General features: G+C 46.9%; 1 pseudogene; it reads left to right on the top strand.

Moving 5' to 3' along the window:
• The first annotated feature begins 2,434 nt into the window (after window positions 1-2,434).
• On the top strand, window positions 2,435-16,034 carry LOC119921401 (annotated as a pseudogene).
• Window positions 16,035-16,099: the final 65 nt, after the last annotated feature.

The raw sequence follows: 16,099 nt of genomic DNA, 5'->3' as shown, positions 1-16,099 counted from the left end.
GCCGTGATTAGAACCCATGACCTCTGACAACCAAGCCCGTGCTCTTTCCATGGAGCCACGCTGCTTAGTACAGTGCGTTTGGCACATATTAAATGCTTAAAGAAAGTCATAAAAACGGTCCATCCACCTGGGTTGAGTGAAGTAGATGGCTGGTGTCCCAGATGAGATCATGGATGACAAATTTTTATCTCGAGAAGCAGCTTGGCCCAGTGGAGAGAACTCATGCCTGGGAGTAAATAGGACCTGGGTTCTAGACCCAGCTCTGCCACTGCTCTTCCCTGTGACATTGGGCAAGTCATTGAACTTCTCCGTGCCTCATTTACCTCATCTGTGAAATGTGAACTATGACTATGAGCCCCACGTGGGACATGGAAAGTGTCAACGTGATTGCCATGCATCTACCCCAGGGCTCAGTACAGCGCCTGGAAAATAGTAAGAAAATACCATTTTTTAAAAAAGAGTCAGGGGCAAAGCAAGGTGAGGATTTGGAGGGGAAGTGGGGTGGGACAGGTTTGAAGTGACAGGATGGCTTCAAAGACCTAACTGGTCAACTGGCCATCACAGGTGAAGACTGCTGGATACTAGGATTGCTCCAGAAGAAGGGCTGGCCCTCAGGACTGAGGGGCTGGAGAACGTTGGGTTTGGGGTATGATCAGCATGGATCAGCCAAGCTGGACCAGAACCTCCCAACGGAGTTTCATGGCTCCAATCACCTAGAATCCCTCTGAGCCAACTAGAACTTCTTCATACTCCCTGACACGGATTTCAACCTGCAGTATTTAAACCCAGGAAATGCCTAGGCTTAACAATGGATTCAGGGATGGGGGGGAGTTTACTGCCTGGACCTTGGAGGAGTTAATTAGGTGGGTTTTCCTCCTGGAGCAGGGAGAAGAGGGGGATATGTTTACCTATAATCACGGGTTTCTAGAGGATTTAAAAGCAGCAATCACACCATGACAGCCATTTTCGGGATTATATTAGTGTTATTGTTGAGCATTTCCTCATACTAACCCTTGGTATTTAATCACTGGTATCTATTGAACACTTGTGTGTAGAGTGCTGTACTAAGTCTCTGGGAAAGCACAGCAGAAGAGGGTAGGTAGGCATAATCTCTGCCCTCAAGAAAAATACCAGACACGGTCCCAGTTCTCTGGACCATGACCCCACTAGGTAAGGGAAGAGAGACCCACAGGAGAAAAAGAACAACAGTAAATTACTATCCAAAATAAGAGACATTTGATTATTTAAGTCCCCAAATTATCAAAATTTAACAAATAACTAAAACAGCACTTGGGGGTGGTGGGAATTATCCAGGTTTTCTCCCCTCCAATCAAGAGGACTACAGTACAAATGCCTGCAGTTCTTCCCAGTGTTTCCTAGGTGGTATGGGCTTTATTTTCATTCTTGGGCGGTGGGGGGAGAAGAAGAAGACTCACCTGGCCAGCCAGTGGCTCATCACAGACTGGAGCTTCCCTCTATTGGGGACCCTGGCCGCATGGATGGCCAACCCTCCACTCTTGATAGAGATCTGGCTTCACTCCTCAAATTGTTGGGTGGGTTTTGAGGAGACTACTCTAGCCATTGGACCACCCCCTGCAGATGCCAGAACCCTCATTCTTATGGGAAGTCCAGAAATGCTGAAGACAAACAAGACTGAGAGCAAGAGCTGGAACTGAGCGTGACAGAAACAATTATGTTGGGCTTTAAAAGAAAGCAAAAATAAACTTATTAAGAAGGCATAAGGAAGGAGTTCGGTGGCATTTGCTAAGGGTAGGGTGCAGGGCAACTGCAAACACTGTAAAGTCCATCAACAGGACCGAGCAATATACTTTTAGCACCAAAATGAGCAAGGCACAATTTTTCTCCTTAGTACTGAGTAGGCTTGACCTGAGAAGTGGGATGAGATTCCATGGAGAAAGCTCCGGAGGGAGAGATGATGATGGAGAAATGTCTGGGAATGGGGTGTCTGAAGAAACTGGGATTGTTCATTCAGGTGAGGAGAAGCCTGAGGGGCCACTGATGATGGGCTCCAAGTCTCTGATGAGGTGTTCCATGGAGAATGAGGCACAGCCGGACTGAGAGCCCAATTCTTTGCCTGGCGATGGGGCAGAAATAGAACCCGCTTCACCTAGTGTTGACACACACCCAGGCCCGGAAATAGTTGACCCGGGACCCCAGGAAGGCTGGAGAGTGTGAACAGGAGAATCTCAGATGAACAAATACTCGAGCCTGAACTCAGCCCTCCAAACCACATTTCCGATAAAGCGGGGAAATTTATGAAATCGAGTAGCAGGGATTTCTCCACTGTTTACCGTGCCCTGCTGCGGCAATAACACATTGAACTACAAAAGTCTAGACAGAGTCTGAACCAGGATGTGATGGCTTCTCCATCCCATTCTCCTGCCACATTTCCCCCAGCAGAATCTCCGGCCGCATGGACAGGGGAAACCAAACCGGCATCTCAGAATTCCTCCTCCTGGGACTGTCCGACCGGGCGGAGCAGCGGCAGCTCCTCTTCATGCTGTTCCTCGGGATGTAGCTGCGTGGGGTCCTGGGGAGCCTGCTCATCATCCTGGCCATCAGATCTGACCCGCACCTGCACACGCCCATGTACTTCTTCCTCACCAACCTCTCCCTGGCCGACGTCTGTTTCCTGTCCACCATGGTCCCGAAGATGCTGGCCAATATTCAGACCCACAGTAAAACCATATCCTACGCTGGGTGCCTGGCGCAAATGTATTTCTTCATTCTTTTCGGAGTTCTGGACCACTTTCTCCTAACTGAAATGGCTTATGACCGCTATGTGGCTATATGCCACCCACTCCAGTACACCACCATCATGGGCCCACGGCTCTGTGCCCTGATGGTAGCTGGGTCCTGGATACTAAGCATTCTCCATGCTCTGACACATACTTTAATGGTGCTTCGAATATACTTCTGTGCAGACAATAAAATCCATCACTTCTTCTGTGAACCTATCCAGATCATAAAGCTTTCCTGCACTGATCCACTCATCAATGAAATATTGCTCTTTGTTCTTGCAGCTCTGTTAGGGCTAGGTCCCCTCACGGGACTTCTGTTCTCTTACAATCAGATTTTCTCCACTATTTTAAGAATCCCATCTGCCGGGGGAAGGTTTAAAGCCTTCTCCACGTGTGGCTCTCATCTGTCTGTGGTCTCCTTGTTCTATGGCACTTCCGTTTGGGTCTACTTCAGCCCCCGGTCCACCCACAAGGCCAGGAAAGACTCTATAGCATCCGTAATGTACTCAGTGGTGACCCCCACGCTGAACCCTTTCATCTACAGCCTGAGGAACAAGGACATGAAAGGGGCCCTGAGAAAATTCATCAGTAAGAAATATGACTTCTTCCAGAGACTGTAATCCCTTCGTTTCCTTTGTTGGCAACTCTTTCCCCTCTCATCTGCTGATTGTCAGTGTCCCACAGGTTCTGTTCTGGATGCCTACTTAGCACATTCTGCACTTACTCCTTAGAGGCATCTATTTATTCATGTGGCTTTATTTACCACCTCGATCAATGAATAAATCCATCATCGGTATTTTTTGAGCATATACTGTGTCCAGGGACGTGTATGCTGGTAGAGTACAAAACAACAGAGTTCGTGGACACATTCTCTACCCACAACAATTTTGCAGTCGAGAGCGGAAGATAAATCTTTATATACATAAAACGATAATGGATATGTATGCACGTGCTGCAGGGTTGAGGGTGAGGTGTATATCATGCTCCCAAAAGTACCAAACCCAAGTGCACAGATGATGCAGAAGAGAGAGGGAGTCAGGGAAAAGAAGGCTTAATCAGGGAAGGCTACTATGAGGATGACTCCCAGTTCTCTCTCCCTAACCCTGACCTCCCACCTCTGACTTACAGGCCCATGGTTATTCCCCGAAGCCGTGCTGTTTCCCCCAAGCAGCATTCTAATCTTGGTTCTATTCTTGGGTTCTATTCCCACATTTCCTCTTGGCCCTAAGACAGCTCCACTTGTATGTCCTACCTGCACCTCAAATTCAACGTATTCAAAACTGAGAGCCTCACCTTCATTTATAAAGCTCCTCCTTCTCTATCTCCTCCTAATTTTTCTCCTCCAAACGTTCTCTGTCAATGACTCCACGCCCCCTCCCTGTTCTCAGAAGCTGGCCTCTTTAGCATTATCCTTGAATTCCTCATTGGCTTTCAATTCTCACATCATTCTCTTTCTAAATCCTGTCAGGTCTTCTTCCACATTTCCAGAATCCACCCTTTCCTCTCCATCCACGCTGGTCCAAGCCTGCAATCCTAGCCCAGCAAGACTACATCAGGTATCAGCCTCATCACTGCTCTCCCTGCCTCTAGCTCTCCACCTCTCCAGCCCATTGTCTACACTGCTACATGGATCATCCTTTTTCAGCACCACTCAGAACACATCTCCTCACACCTCAAAAATCTCCAGTGGTTATTCTACTCCTTCTGCAATAAAGGGAAACTCCCTGCCATCTCCCTACATCTTAAATGTCATCTCTCTTCACCGGCTTTTCCCCAGCACCCCTATGTCCTCTCGGTAACCTCTGCTACCATACAATGTCCTAAAAAAAGAATTCTCTATCCAGGGTGCAAGGGTCTAGTCAAACACAATGGCTAAAAAAGAGCTACCTCGTGAAGGATTTCTCTTCTCTTTCCCAGTAGCAAGGTTGCAGGTGCAGTGGGGTCTGGAATGGTCAGAATCCCCAGTTCAGCACTGGAATCCATTGGGGTTCAATTGTCTAGTGAAAAAATGTGGATTAGGAATGTATTATTGCGGGTGTATGGGTAACCTTGTAGCTACCCCAGAGTTTAGAACATAATAAACATTTATTAAACACCACAATTATTGTTGATTGGTTTTCTTAAGAGGTGGAATTTTCACTTCTATTGGAACAAAGGAACTCAGCTCCATTGCTGCAAATGTTTTTGAACAAATAAAAAACACGGTATTTCTCAAACAAATCCCTATCATTGATCTAAACTATAAAGGAAATGGAAAAGGGTAGAAATGTTTTATAAAAATGAAGCCATGGTGTTTTCTTATCCGTAAAAACCAAACATTAGAGTCATGATCTGAAAATATTTGCTGCAGTAAGTTATAATAAGAAATAACCATAATAGGAATTGGGAAGGAGCAGCCTATAGAAGCAGCATGGCTCAGTGGAAAAAGAATGGGCTTGGGGGTCAGAGATCATACGTTCTAATCCCAGATCCACCACTTGTCAACTATGTGACTTTGGGCAAGTCACTTCCCTTCTCTGTGCCTCAGTTGCCTCATCTGTAAAATGGGGATTAATACTGTGAGTCCTATGTGGGACAACCTGATTACCTTGTTTCCCCCCAGGGCTTAGAACAGTGCTTGGCACATAGTAAATGCTTAATAATGCCATCAGCATTATTATTATTACAGGTGTGATTACAAATTGCAGAATTTGTAGAAAGTCAAAATCTGAAAAACCCATCAGTTAATATTTGTTTAATGGGGAAACAGTGGAAAAGGCTGGAAATTGACAAAAAAGATAAATACTTAGGTTACGGTTGAAGTGTCATTGCTCATGAAGGGCGGAGATAGCGGCAATAAAGACTCATTGTTGACCAAATCCCACACTACTGGGAGGAGGGGACACCTAATGACACTCGCTGGTGGGAGTGTAAAGCCAAACAAAAGGAAATGTAAGAACTTCAGACAGAAATCAAACATGTTCAAATGGGATTTTACAAAATTTATGGATGTTATGGATTTATGGAAAGGTGAGGGATAGTGGCCCCCCTCAGTGTCACATCTGGGGAGTTTCCAGTAATCTATAAGTCTCAGCTATGGGAGGGAGTGTCAAGCACAGGTGTATCCATTCCATTCCTACTTTGGGCAGTGGATAGTGAGTGAAAGGCAATCTGCTACAAGTCAAAACTCACCCACACTGGGCAGCAGCGGCATAGGAGAGAGTTGAGGGCGGAGACTAGGGTTTACTGCACGGAAGGCAGCAATGATAAACCACTTCGGGAATTTTACAAAGAAAACTCTGGAAACACTACCAGAATGATTGCAGATGGAGATGGGGGCCTTCTGGGAGAGATGTGCCCGTGGTGTCGCTATGGGATAGAAATGAATCAAAGGCATAAGACAAGAAAAGAGGGATAGTGGAAGGTTCAGAAAAGGATTAGGAAGGCATCCATTCATGGCAGGTCATTGGAGGGAGCACTAGTCATGATTGAAGGTATATCCCAGGAAAGCCCACAGAGTGCTTCTGAGATACAGGGAGGAAGACACTGTCAGAGAAAGAATTCTGGGACCTGAGCACCATTGTTCTGAGACAGCAATGGCATTTCTCAGGTTGTTAGATAAGAATGCCGCTCAAGGCTCACTCTCTCCTGGGCAGAGGTTATAGTGGTAGTGCAGTGAAGGATTCTGAGTAGATTCTTGTCTTAGACGGGTGAGGAGACTGGTTATGGCTGTCCCTTGGTCTGTGCTGAGAGATTTTCAGAAGTCGGCTTGGGGAATACAATCACTGAGCTTCAGGAACGGCTGTCCAGGGGAGCCAAAGAAGGTTCATTCATTCATTCATTCATTCAATCAATCTCATTTATTGTGCACTTACTGTATGAAGAGCACTGAACTAAGTGTTTGGAGAGTACAATTCCGCAATAAATCTGGGTTCCACCACTTAGCTGTTTGACCCTGGACAAGCCACTTAACTTCTCGGTGCCTCAGTTACCTCATCTGTAAAATGGGGATTAAGACTGTGAGCCCCACGTGGGACAACCTCATCACCTTGTAGACCCCAGCGCTTAGAACAGTGCTTCGCACATAGTAAGTGCTTTACGAATACCATAAATAAATCCCCACCCACAGCAGGCTTACAGTCAAGAAAGGAATAATGATATTTGTTAAGTGCTTACTATGTGCCAAGCACTGTTCTAAGCACTAGGGGACATATAAGGTAATCAGGTAGTCCCACTTGGGGCTCACAGTCTTAATCTCCATTTTACAGATGAGGCAACTGAGGCACAACAGATGTTAAGTAACTTGCCCAAAGTCGCACAGCTGATAAGCAGCAGAGGCAGGAATAGAACCCACTACCTCTTTCCACTATGTCCGTGTTCTTTCCACTAAGCCATGCTAAACTGTCCCCAGTAAGATTACATTATCATCTCCAGATATCTCCCTCAGCAGAACCAGGAGGGGCTAGGGCAGAAATCAGAAGCTGAGTGTTCATTCACATCTAACAAGGAGCTCAGGGAGCCATGGAGTGTGAGTCCCAAGGGCCCAGAGGTTCTTACAAATAGTCCTGCCATGAGTCCCTTTCCCATCCGCACTGCCACCATGAGTGAGGATGCAGCGTTCCTGCCTGGGACCCTGAATTTCTTGCATTCCTCTTCCCACACAGCCACATCAATTGTTCTAGGAGGAATTCCCCACCACAAGGCTCAACCCCCGAGGGTACAGAGGAGTTAGACAGTGTATGAAAAGTACATTGCCCGACTGAACTCAAGACAACCTGCACAGGTAAGGTACGTTCCCTCCAAGCCAGCCCCATGGGAACACCCGCACCTGTTACCCACCCCTGACAGGAGAACATCAGCCTTCACACTACTCCGATACTGGGACTAAAACATTTCTCAACGCACCTCCTTGATGGTAAGCCACAGAATTGGGGCATCCTGAGAGTGGGGTCAGTGGCCTCATCATCCCGGTTATGGCAACAGTGGCCTGGTCTGCCGGGTGGGAAGTGGAGCCATGACCCCCATCCCTGACCACAGGCCAACTCGTAAAAGTTACTCTCCTTGATATCATATAAATGGTTAGGGATACCTCATCTAATATCCCTAATTTTTCCTCTAAGTCATCCAGTAAGACAAGAATCTAAGACCAACCATTCCGGGTTGAGATCTTGAGAAGCAGTGTAGCCTAGTGAATACAGCATGGACATGGGAGTCAGAAGGACCGGGTTCTATGCCCAGCTCCTGCCACTTGTCTGCTGTGTGACATTGGCCAAGTCACTTCACTTCCCTGTGCCTTCCGTGTAAAATGGAGGTTGACAGAGTGCCATGGGAGACATGGACTGCGTCCAACCTGATTAACTTGGATCTATTGCAGTGACGATGACGATGATGGTATTTGTTAAGCACTTACTATGTGCTAAGCACTGTTCTAAGCGCTGGGGGGATACAAGGTAATGAGGTTGTACCACGTGGAGCACGCAGTCTTAATCCCCATTTTACAGATCGGGGAACTGAGGCACGGAGAAGTTAAGGGACTTCCCCAATGTCACACAGCTGGCAAGTGGCAGAGCCGAGATTAGAACCCATGACCTCTGACATTCAAGCCCATGCTCTTTCCATTGAGCCACACTGCTTAGTACAGTGTATCTGGCACATATTAAGTGCTTAAAGAAAACCATAAAAACGGTCCATCCACCTGGGTTGAGTGAAGTAGATGGCTAGTGTCCCAGATGACATCATGGATGACAAATTTTTATCTTGAGAAGCAGCTTGGCCCAGTGGAGAGAACTCGGGCCTGGGAGAAAATAGGACCTGGGTTCTAGACCCAGCTCTGCCAATGGTCTTCCCTGTGGCCTTGTGCAAGTCATTGAACTTCTCCGTGCCTCATTTACCTCATCTGTGAAATGTGAACTATGACTATGAGCCCCACAGGAACATGGAAAGTGTCAACCTGATGGCCATGCATCTACCCCAAGGCTCAGTACAGTGCCTGGAAAATAGTAAGAACTTGACAGGTACCATTTTTAGAAAAAGAGTCAGGGCAAAGCAAGGTGAGGATTTGCAGGGGAAGTGGGGTGGTACAGGTTTGAAGTGACAGGACGGCTTTGAAGACCTAACTGGTCAACTGGTCATCACAGGTGAAGACTGCTGGATACTAGGATTGCTCCAGAAGAAGGGCTGGCCCTCAGGACTGCGGGGATGGAGAAAGTTGGGCTTGGGGTATGATCAGCATGGATCGGCCAAGGTGGACCAGAACCAACAGAGTTTCATGGCTCAAATCGCTAGAATCCCTCCGAGCCAACTAGAACTCCTTCATACTCCCTGACACGGATTTCAACCTGCAGTGTTTAAACCAGAGAAATGCCTAGGCTTAACAATGGATTCAGGGATGGTGGAGAGTTTACTGCCTGGACCTTGGAGGGGTTAATTAGGTGGGTTTTCCTGCTAGAGCAGGGAGAAGAGGGGGATATGTTTACCTGTCATCAAGGGTTTCTAGAGGATTTAAAAGCAGCAATCACATCATAACAGCCATTTTCAGGATTCTATTAGTGTTATCCTTGAGCACTTACCTCATACTAAGCCCTGGTATTTAATCACTGATATCAATTGAACACTTGTGTTTAGAGCACTGTACTAAACTCCTGGGAAAGCACAGCAGAAGAGGGTAGGCAGGCATAATCTCTGCCCTCAAGAAAAATACAAGACACGGTCTCAGTTCTCTGGACCCAGACCCCACTAGGTAAGGGAAGAGAGACCCACAGAAGAAAAAGTACAACAGTAAATTACAATCCAAAATAAGAGCCATTTGATGATTTAACTCTCCAAATTATAAAACTTAACAAATAGCTAAAACAGAATTTGGGGGCAGGGGGTAATTATCAAGATTCTCTCCTCTCCAATCCAGAGTACTAGAGTACAAATGCCTGCAGTCTTATCCCTGTGGTTCCTAAGTGGTATGGGCTTTATTTTCATCCTCGGGGGGACAGTAAGAAGAATCACCTGGCCAGCCAGCGGCTTATCACAAACCGGAGTTTCCCTATTACGGGGATCCCGGCTGCATGGATGGTCCACCCTCCACTCTTGATAGAGATCTGACTTCACTCCGCAAATTGTTGAGTGGGTTTTGAGGAGACTACTCTAGCCATTGGACCACCCCCTGCAGATGCCAGAACCCTCATTCTTATGGGAAGTACAGAAATGTGGAAGACAAATAAGACTGGGAGCAAGAGCTGGAACTGAGCGTGACAGAAACAAGTATGTTGGGCTTAAAAAGAAAGCCAAAATAAACTTATTAAGAAGGTATAAGGAAGGGGTTGGGGGGCATTTGCTAAGGGTAGGGTGCAGGGCAGCTGCGAGCCCTGAAAACTCCATCAACAGGACCCAGCAATATTCTTTTGGCATCAAAATGAGCAAGGCACAATTTTTCTCCTTAGTACTGAGTAGGATTGACCTGAGAAGTGGGATGAGATTCCATGGAGAAAGCTCCGGAGGGAGAGGTGATGATGGAGAAATGTCTGGGAATGGGGTGTCTGAAGAAACTGGGATTATTCATGCAGGTGAGGAGAAGCCGGAGGGGCCACTGATGATGGGCTCCGAGTCTCTGATGAGGTTTTCCATGGAGAATGAGGCACAGCCGGACTGAGAGCCCAATTCTGTGCCTGGGTAAGGGGCAGAAATAGAACCCGCTTCACCTAGTGTTGACACACACCCAGGCCCACAAATGGTTGACCCAGGACCCCAGGAAGGCTGGAGAGTGTGAGCAGGAGAATCCCAGATGAACAAATGCTCCAGCCAGAACCCAGCCCTCCCAACCACATTTCCAATAAAGCGGGGAAATGTATGAAATCAAGTAGCAGGGGTATCTCCACTGTTTACCCTGCCCTGCCCCGGCAATAACACATTGAACTACATAAAGTCTAGACTGAGTCAGAACCAGGATGTGATTGCTCCTCCATCCCATTCTCCTGCCACATCTCCCCCAACAGATCCTCCGGCCACATGGACAGGGGAAACCAAACCAGCACCTCAGACTTCCTCCTCCTGGGACCGTCCGACCAGTCGGAGCAGCGGCAGCTCCTCTTCATGCTGTTCCTCGGGATGTAGCTGCTTGGGGTCCTGGGGAGCCTGCTCATCCTCCTGGCCATCAGATCTGACCCGCGCCTGCACAAGCCCATGTATTTCTTCCTCACCAACCTCTCCCTGGCTGACGTCTGTTTCCTGTCCACCACAGTCCCCGAGATTCTGGTCAACATTCAGACCCACAATAAATCCATATCCTACGCTGGGTGCCTACCGCAAATGTGTTTCTTCATTCTGTTTGGAACTCTGGACCACTTTCTCCTCACTGGAATGGCTTATGACCGCTATGTGGCTATATGCCACCCACTTCACTACACCACCATCATGGGCCCACGGCTCTGTGCCCTGATGGTAGCTGGGTCCTGGATACTAAGCATTCTCCATGCTCTGACACATACTTTAATGGTGCTTCGAATATCCTTCCGTGCAGACAATAAAATCCATCACTTCTTCTGTGAACCTATCCAGATCATAAAACTTTCCTGCACTGATCCACTCTTCAATGAAATATTGCTCTTTGTTCTTGCAGCTCTGTTAGGGCTAGGTCCCCTCACGGGACTTCTGTTCTCTTACACTTGGATTTTCTCCACTATTTTAAGAATCCCATCTGCCGGGGGAAGGTTTAAAGCCTTCTCCACGTGTGGCTCTCATCTGTCTGTGGTCTCCTTGTTCTATGGCACTTCCGTTTGGGTCTACTTCAGCCCCCGGTCCACCCACAAGGCCAGGAAAGACTCTATAGCATCCGTGATGTATTCAGTGGTGACCCCCACGCTGAACCCTTTCATCTACAGCCTGAGGAACAAGGACATGAAAGGGGCCCTGAGAAAATTCATCAGTAGGAAATATGACTTCTTCCAGAGACTGTAATCCCTTCGTTTTGTTTGTTGGCAACTCTTTCCCCTCTCATCTGCTGGTTGTCAGTGTCCCACAGGTTCTGTCCTAGATGCCTACTTAGCACATTCTGCACTTACTCGTTAGAGGCATCTATGTATTCATGTGGCTGTATCTACCACCTCAATCAATTAATAAATCCATCATCGGTATTTATTGAGCACATACTCTGTGCAGGGACGTGTACGCTGGGTAGAGTACAATACAACAGAGTTCGTGGACACATTTTCTGCCCACAACAAGTTTGCAGTCGAGAGGGGAAGATAGATCTTTATATACATAAAACGATAATGGATATGTATGCACGTGCTGCAGGGTTGAGGCTGAGGTCAATATCATGCTCCCAAAAGTACCACACCCAAGTGCACAGATAATGCAGAAGAGAGAGGGAGTCAGGGAAAAGAAGGCTTAATCAGGGAAGGCTACTATGAGGATGACTCCCAGTTCTCTCTCTCTAACTCTGACCTCCCACCTCTGACTTACAGGCCCATGGTTTTTCCCCGAAGCCATGCTGTCTCCTCCAAGCAGCTTTCTAATCTTGGTTCTATTCTTGGGTTCTAATCCCACATTTCCTCTTGGCCCTAAGACAGCTCCACTTGAATGTCCTACCTGCACCTCAGGTTCAACGTGTTCAAAACTGAAAGCCTCACCTTCCTTTCTAAAGTCCCTCCTTCTCCATCTCCTACTAATTTTCCTCCTCCAAACGTTCCTCGCTCGGCCACCTACTCCTCGCCCCCTGCCTGTTCTCAGAAGCTGGCTTCTTTGGCATGATCCTTGAATTCCTCATTGTCTTTCAATTCTCACATCATTCTCTTTCTAAATCCTGTCAGGTCTTCTTCCACATTTCCAGAATCCACCCTTTCCTCTCCATCCAGGTTACTCCAAGCCTGTAATCCTAGCCCAGCAAGACCACATCAGGTATCAGCCTCATCCCTGCTCTCCCTGCCTCTAGCTCTCCACCTCTCCAGCCCAATCTCTACACTGCTACATGGATCAACATTTTTCAGCACCACTCAGCACACATCTCCTCAATCTTCAAAAATCTCCAGTGGTTATCCGTCTCCTTCTGTAATAAATGGAAACTCCCTGCCATTCGCTTCAAAGCTCTGCACCATCTCCCTCCATCTTACATGTCATCTCTCTTCACCAGCTATTCCCCAGCACCCCTAGCCTTCTCGGTAACCTCTGCCACCATACAATGTCCTAAAAAAAGAATTCTCTACCCAGGGTGCAAGGGTCTACTCAAACACAATAGCTAAAAAAGAGCTATCTCGTGAAGGATTTCTCTGCTCTTTCCCAGTAGCAAGTCTTCAGGTGCAGTGGGGTCTGGCATGTGGCATGGTCAGAATCCCCAGTCCAGCACTGGAATCAGTTGGGGTTCAATTGTCTTGTGAAAAAACATGGATTAGGAATGTATAATTGAGGGTGTGTGGGTAACCTTGTAGCTACCCCAGAGTTTAGAACGTAATAATCATTTAATAAACACCACAATTATTGTTGATTGGTTTTCTTAAGAGGTGGAATTTTCACTTTTAGTGGAACAAAGGAACTCAGCTCTCTTCCTGCAAATGTTTTTGGACAAATAAAAAACACGGTATTTCTCAAACAAATCCTTATCATTGATCTAAACTGTGAAGAAAATGGAAAAGGGTAGAATTGTTTTATAAAAATGATGCCATGGTGTTTTCTTATCCTTAACAACTAAACATTAGAGTCATGATCTGAAAATATTTGCTACAGGAAGTTATAATAAGAAATAACCACAATAGGAATTGGGAAGGAGCAGTCTATAGAAGCAGCATGGCTCAGTGGAAAGAAGATGGGCTTGGGGGTCAGAGATCATACGTTCTAATCCCAGATCTGCCACTTGTCAACTGTGTGACTTTGGGCAAGTCACTTCACTTCTCTGTGCCTCAGTTGCCTCCTCTGTAAAATGGGGATTAAGACTGTGAGTCCCATGTGGGACAACCTGATTACCTTGCTTCCCCCCAGGGCTTAGAACAGTGCTTGGCACATAGTAAATGCTTAATAATGCCATCCTTATTATTATTACAGGTGCAGTTACAAAGTGCAGAATTTGTAGAAAGTGAAAATCTGAAAAACCCATCACTTAACATTTGTCAAATGGGGAAACAGTGGAAAAGGCTGGAAATTGACAAAAAAGATGAATACTTAGGTTATGGTTGAAGTGTCATTGTTCACGAAGGGTGGAGATAGCGGCAATAAAGACTCATTGTTGACCAAATCCCACACTACTTGGAGGAGGGGACACCTAATGACACGCGCTGGTGGGAGTATCAAGCCAAACAAAAAGAAATGTAAGAAATTCAGGCAGAAATCAAATATGCTCAAATGGGATTTTACTAAATTTATGGATGTTATGGATTTATGGAAAGGTGAGGGATAGTAGAGCCCCTCAGGGTAGCATCTGGAGAGTTTCCAGTAATCTATCAGTCTCAACTATGGAAGGGAGTGTCAAGCACAGGTCTATCCATTCAATTCCTACTTTGGGCAGTGGCTAGTGAATGGAAGGCAATCTCCTACAAGTCAAAACTCACCCACACTGGGCAGCAGCGGCATAGGAGAGAGTTGAGGGCGGAGACTAGAGTTTACTGCGCGGAAGGAGGCAATGATAAACCACTTCCGGAATTTTACAAAGAAAACTCTGGAAACCCTACCAGAACAATTGCAGATGGAGAGCGGGGCCTTCTGGGAGACATGTGCCCGTGATGTCGCTATGGGATAGAAATGAATCAAAGGCATAAGACAAGACAAGAGGGATAGTGGAAGGTTCAGGAAAGGATTAGGAAGGCATCCATTCATGGAAGGTCATTGGAGGGAGCACTAGTGATGATAGAAGGTACAACCCAGGAAAGCCAACAGTGTGCTTCTGAGATAGGGGGAGGGAGACACTGTCAGAGACAGAATTCTGGGACCTGGGCACCATTGTCCTGAGACAACAATGGCATTTTTCAGGTTGTTAGGTAAGAATGCCACCCAATCAATCAATTGTATTTATTGAGTGCTTACTGTGTGCAGAACACTGTACTAAGCACTTGTGATGTACAAGTTGGCAACATACAGAGACGGTCCCTACCCAACAGTGGGCTCACACTCTAAAAGGCTCACTCTCTCCTGGGCAGAGGTTGTAGTGGTAGTGCACTGAAGGATTCTGAGTAGATTCCTGTATTAGAGGGGTGAGGAGACTGGTTATGGTTGTCCCTTGGTCTGTGCTGAGAAATTCTCAGGAATCGGCTTGGGGGATATAATCACTGAGCTTCAGGAACGGCTGTCCAGGGGAGCCCAGAAGGTTCATTCATTCATTCATTCATTTAATCTTATTTATTGTGCACTTACTGTATGCAAAGCACTGAACTAAGGGCTTGGAGAGTACAATTCGGCAATAAATCTGGGTTCCACCACTTAGCTGTTGGACCCTGGGCAAGCTACTTAACTTCTCTGTGCCTCAGTTACCTCATCTGTAAAATGGGGATTAAGACTGTGAGCCCCACGTGGGACAACCTCATCACCTTGTATCCCCCAATGCTTAAAACAGTGCATCGCACATAGTAAGTGCTTTAGAAATACCATAAAAAAATCCCCACCCACAGCAGGCTTACAGTCAAGAAAGGAATAATGATATTTGTTAAGTGCTTACTATGTGCCAAGCACTGTTCTAAGCACTAGGGGACATACAAGGTAATCAGGTAGCCCCACTTGGGGATCACAGTCTTAATCTCCATTTTACAGATGAGACAATTGAGGCACAAAGTCGCACATCTGATAAGCGGCAGAGGCAGGAATAGAACCACGACTTCTTTCCACTAAGCCATGCTAAACTGTCCCCAGTAAGACTATATTGATCTCCAGATATCTCCCTCAGCAGAACCAGGAGGGGCCAGGACAGAAACCAGAAGCTGAGTGTTCATTCATCTCTAACAAGGAGCTCAGGGAGCCATGGAGTGTGAGTTCCAAGGGCCCAGAGGCTCTTGCAAATAGTCCTGCCATGAGCCCCTTTCCCATCCCCACTTGCCACCATGAGTGAGGATGCAGCGTTCCTGCCTGGGACCCTGAATTTCTTGCATTCCTCTTCCCACACAGCCACATCAATTTTCTAGGAGGAATTCCCCACCACAAGGCTCATCCCCTGAGGGTACAGAGGAGTTAGAAGGCAAATGAAATGTACATTGCCCGACTGACCTCAAGATAACCTGCACAGGTAAGGTACGTTCCTCCTGAGCCAGCCCATGGGTACACCCGCACCTGTTATCCACCCCTGACAGGAGAACTTCAGCCTTCACGTTACTCCGATACTGGTACTAAAGCATGTCTCAACCCATCTCCTTGGTGGTAAGCCACAGGATTGGGGCATCCTGAGAGTGGGGTCA

This window comes from Tachyglossus aculeatus, assembly GCF_015852505.1.
Source record: "Tachyglossus aculeatus isolate mTacAcu1 chromosome 12 unlocalized genomic scaffold, mTacAcu1.pri SUPER_6_unloc_2, whole genome shotgun sequence".
NCBI lineage: Eukaryota > Metazoa > Chordata > Mammalia > Monotremata > Tachyglossidae > Tachyglossus > Tachyglossus aculeatus.
This window is presented reverse-complemented; position numbering and strand designations above follow the sequence as displayed.